The following is a 5,687-nucleotide window of genomic DNA, read 5'->3' as shown; positions in this document are numbered from 1 at the left end:
TGCCAAGATGGCAACAATGAGAGTTGTGATAGCAGTGGCTGCGTCAAAGCAATGGTCTTTACATTAGATGCATGTAAAGAATGCATTCTTGCATGGGGATTTGCAAGAAGAGGTGTATATGTTGCAGCCACCTGGTTATGAGGATGTGGGTCACCCCGAGCATGTTTGCAGGTTGAAGAAAGCCTTGTATGGCTTAAAACAAGCACCAAGAGCATGGTCTGACAAGATTTCTGAATATCTTGTCACTATTGGCTTTCATGTAGCCAATGCAGATTTCTCGCTGTATGTGAGACATGGTGATAGAGGGTTTGTGCTTGTTGTCATCTATGTAGATGACTTGATCATTACGGGGGACCATGATGTAGAGATCTTTGATGTAAAGATCTTGCTTAGACAGAAGTTTGAGATGAAGGATCTGGGGGAGCTCAGATATTTCTTGGGCATTGAGGTGATTAGGTCACCACATGGTATTGGATTACTGCAGAGACAGTATGGCTTGGACATGTTGTCCAAGTATGGTATGACAAGCTGTAAGCCTATTTCCGTGCCATTGGATCAGAATGGCAAGTTGAGTGCCGATTCAGGAGAGATCTTGGAGGATCCTACTATGTATAGGCGCATAGTAGGAAGCTTGATCTACATGATGATCACCAGACCAGATTTGAGCTATGCTATTGGGTTGGTGAGTCAGTTTATGCAAGTTCCACGGAAACTGCATTTGGATGCAGTAAGACGCATACTGAGGTATGTGAGGTCTACTTTGCATTGTGGACTATTCTATGAGACTCGAGATATGTGTACATGGGTACATAGATGCTGATTGAGTTGGTAGTATCTCAGATAGAAGATCTACCAGTGGCTTCATGTTTTCTTTGGGGAGTGCTACTGTGACTTGGAGCAGCAAGAAGCAGCCTACGGTTGCTCTATCCAGTACAGAGGCCGAGTACAGAGGAGCTGCTATGGCAGCATGTGAGGTAGCTTGGTTGAGAAAGCTACTTGCAGATTTGGGTCTATCAGTGTGGATAGACAAGTTGTCATTTTCTTTGACAACATTAGCAGTATACAGTTGGCCAAGAACCCAGTCTTTCATGCTCGCACGAAGCATATAGAGGTCCACTACCATTTCGTCAAAGAGAAGGTCTTGGCAGGAGACCTTGACCTTGTTTATGTCAGCATAGAGGATCAGGTAGCTGACATCTTCATTAAAGCATTGGGTACAGAGAAGCTCCGCAGATTCAGGGCTTCGTTTGGTGTACATGAGATGGCATTGAGCTCGAGGGGGAGTGTTGAGATATCGAGCTCATCCCCAGTGAGGCGGTGGACACTGATGACCCACCTGCTGGGGGATAGGCCCCACACTTACACCACTGGTATGGTTGGTGAGATCATGGTGGGTGATATGCGGCCAGTGGGATGACAGGCTGTGTGACAGCCATTCTAGAGACTAGCATAGTTATAGCGCTAGCTCATTTAGTTGGGTTCACACTATAGAGAACCCGTGTATGTATTGGTTGAGTACCTTTCATATTGTGTGTACTCTTATCTTGTATATGGTGTGTTGAGTGTTGAGTAGAGAAGAAGAAGATTTTCAGCCTCTCACCTTGTGTGTTCTCTATTAGGGTTTTGTGAGTGTGTGTGCGCTTGCAAGAGCTCAAGCTCTCTTCCCCCCTGCATCTTTTCAAGCAGATGCTAGTGATCTTAAACCTCTTCCATGTCCAGCTCCTCCTTCTCCTCCTCCCCATGCTACACAACCCCGCCGGTGCTAGGTGCTACTTTACAGCCACCCATTCCTGTTGCACCAGCTTCTGCAGCTCCCAGTCTCTCTCTCTACAAGTCCTACTTTAACTCTAGGATTATCCTCACTAGTGCTTACTTCATCACTACTTCCACCAACATCGGCGGATGAGTCCTCTATTGCAGCAGCTAGATCTTCTTCTTCACGCTTTGAGAGGAAGGCTGGCTATCTCCGTGGGTCCAGCAACTCTTTAGAGATTCTGGTCTCACTGATGTATACCCCTGGACCTCGCCGTTCATCTCAGGCTTCCACATCTCATCACATAGTGAATTATGCTCTCATGAGTTCTCTCCAAGAGATCGATGAGCTTGAGAGTCCAGAGGAGGCTCTTTCACAGTCGGAGTGTCGCCAAGCCATGAAAGCAGAGATGGCCTCTATTGAGAGGAATAATGCTTGGTCTTTGGCGCCACAGCCTTTACATCGTTATGTTATTGGTGTGAAATGGATTTTCAAAGTCAAGTTTCATGCAGATGGTACTTTGGACAAGTACAAAGCCCGCCTTGTTACGCGAGGATATGCTTAAAAGGCAGGTGAAGGCTTTGATGAGACATTTGCTCCTACAACCAGGTATACCACCATCAGGATTGTTTTGGCTCTGGCTGCACACTTTAGATTGCCCATGTTCCAGATGGAAAATCTTCTTTTCTAAATGGAGATTTAGAGGAGGAAGTTTATGTTGAGTAGCCTCCTAGTTTTGTGATTCAAGGACAGGACACCCATGTGTATCTTTTGCAGAAGGCTCTTTATGATCTCAAACAGGCACCTCGTGCCTGGTATTAGAAGATTGATGCCTTCTTGTTATCTCTTGGCTTTGAGAGGACATATGCTGACATCAATCTCTATGTGTTTCTTTCTGATGGAGATATTTGTGTCATTGTTTTGTATGTTGATGACCTCATTCTTTTTGGCTCAAATACTAGGTTGGTCACACAAGTTCAGTCCAAGCTTTCAAAGACATTTGAGATGACTGATCTTGGCCTTCTACATTATTTTCTTGGGCTAGAGGTCTAGCAGGAAGAAAGATGATTGTATCTTTATTTCTCAACATAAGTATGTAAAGAAGCTACTCTCACTTTATGGGTTGTTCGATTGTACACCTCTCTCTTGTCCCATGGATCCCAATGCCAAGTTATCCAAGGAAAATGATACACCCTTGGTGGATTCCACAGAGTACCGGTAGATTATTGGCTCATTGCTTTACCTTGCCAACACCCATCCAGACATCTCATATGATATGAGTGTTCTCAGCCAGTTCTCATCATCTCAGTCACTCAAAGGTCTCATTTGTTGGAATTAGGATTGCAGGAAAGCACACAAAGCTTGGAGAAGAAGAAGCAAGAATGCACACAACATAAAGTATTAGATTGTGTCAATGTACAAAAGATAAGTTAGCCCTAGAGTCATGGGCGTATATACAAGCCGGGGAAAAAACCTCCTAAAGAGGGAAAAAGTGCCCCGACGGTCCTAAGTGTGTTCACACACATCACTGCCGATATATATATGGCAACAAATCTCCCTTGGGAGTGATGGTGTGAACGAGAGCTAGCACTCATGTATAGGGGAGTGCCATGCCCAAAGTAGATCATTCCACAAAGGGGAGCAAGCCCAAAGCTTTGCGGAAAGCTTCGAACTTCTCACGAGGAAGCGCCTTTGTGAAAAGATCGGCGAGGTTGTCCTGTGTTGGCACATAGGCCAAGCTGATCTCTCCTGCTGAGAGTCTCTCCCTGATATAGTGATAATGCACCTCAATGTGCTTTGTGCGAGCATGAAAAACTGGGTTTCTCGCAACTGCCAATGCGCTCTGACTGTCAGTGAAGATAGAGGTGGCAGACTCCTGTCCAACACCCAAGTCAGCCATAAGCCGTCTGAGCCACACACACTCAACCATAGCTGTGAAAGCTGCCCTGTACTCAGCTTCACAACTAGAAGTGGCCACAGTAGGTTGCTTCTTGCTCAACCAAGATATGCACGAGCTACCGACGAGCATGAAACAAAAACCACTTGTGGACACTCTTGTGTCATAGCAACCAGCCCAATCTGAGTCCGAAAAAGCATGTAAATTTGGCGGCAACGATCCCCCCTTGGGATAAAACAACCCAAGATGTATGGTGCCACTCAAGTAGCGAAAGATGCGTTTAACTGCCTTCCAATGCTGAGACCCTTGGCTATGCATAAACCTGCTCACCTGTGAGATTGCAAACTGAATGTCCGGCCTCGTAATGCATACATAAATGAGGCAACCAACAGCTGTCTGATAAAGTGTGACATCAAAGTAATCTCCAGCATCATGAAGACTCAACTTCAAACCTGTCTCCATTGGAGTAGCAATAGGCTTGCAGTCTTCGAGGCCAAATCTCCGCAACAATGTCTCAATATACTTTGTCTGACACAAAGCAATACCTCCATCACACTACTTAAATTGTATCCCCAAATAATGATGCAAATGCCCCAAATCTCTGACATCTCAAAAGAGGCATTCAAATCAGCCTTAAAATCAGCAATATGACTTTCATTTGGTCCTGTGAGTAGCATGTCATTGACATAGAGAGCAATGATTAGATGTACATCATCCACACGTTTAACATACAAAGTGCTTTCTGTTGGACTATTCTGAAAACCATATGCAGTCAAATATGCATGTATCTTTTCATACCAAGCTCGTGGAGCTTGGTTTAAACCATATAAAGCCTTTTCATACCAAGCTCGTGGAGCTTGCTTTAAACCATATAAAGCCTTTTTCAACCTGCACACTTTGTTTTCTTGCCCTTTTTGAACAAAACCATGAGGCTGCGATACATACACCTCCTCATGCAAATCTCCATTCAAGAACGCAGTCTTTATGTCCAACTGATGTACATTCTAACCATTATGAGGTGCCAATGCACAAATGCTACGAATGGTAGTCATACGACAAGTGGGAGCAAAGGTCTCATCAAAATCAATGCCCTTTTCTTGAGCATAACCCTTTGCAACAAGTCTAGCCTTATAGCGATCAACACTGCCATCTGGCTTTCGTTTCAACTTAAAAACCCACTTACATCCAATGGCCTTTTTACCAATAGGCAAATCACATAAAGACCATGTACCATTCTTCATTATAGCATCATATTCACTTTGCATTGCAGCCAACCAATTTTCTAATTTTTGTGCCTCATCAAATGAAAGAGGTTCTTCCTCTTCACACATACTAGACACAGCCAAAGCATAACAATCTGATGCATAAGAGGCATGTTGAAAACCTGAATGAGTACAACTAGATATAGGTGCATCAATTTTACAATCACGCAAGGTTTGCACCAGCCATTTAGGCATACCTCTAGCCTGCTCATTTTCAGCCCTATCCTCAGAAATTACATCCTGTAAATCTGCATCAGAAATGGGCTGATCTATGATGACGTTTGATATCTGCATAGGCTGATGAATATTTGCCTCATTAGGACTTACATTCGAATTCCCACCTGTAAACAGAGGCAACAATGTATCAAATACATCCCGTGAGCTCACACCTGTCTCTGTGGTACATGATAACAAAGGCTGCACATCATCTTCCACAAAAACAACATCTTGACTAATCAAGATACGCTTTGACCGCGCGGATGATACAATCTGCAACCCTTGCTCTCTCAGCACTGTAACCACTAAAAATGCATTTGACAGCCTTATCATCCAATTTTCTGCGTTGTTGCACAAGCATAGGCCAAGCAACCAAAGACACACAAGTGACCAATAGAAGGCTTCCTGCCATGCCAAGCTTCGTATGGAGTAATAGACTGCAAGGCTTTAGTGGGACACCTATTGAGTACATATGCAGCACACGTGGCAGCCTCAAGCCAAAACGAATGTGGCAAAGCTTGGCTCTTGACCATACATCGTGCCATCTCCATAAGTGACC

This window comes from Cibotium barometz, chromosome 41 (genome assembly GCF_041138505.1).
Source record: "Cibotium barometz isolate CiBa-2024 chromosome 41, ASM4113850v1, whole genome shotgun sequence".
Classification (NCBI taxonomy): Eukaryota; Viridiplantae; Streptophyta; class Polypodiopsida; order Cyatheales; family Cibotiaceae; genus Cibotium; species Cibotium barometz.
The sequence above is the reverse complement of the archived record's forward strand: the minus strand, read 5'-3'. Positions refer to the sequence as shown.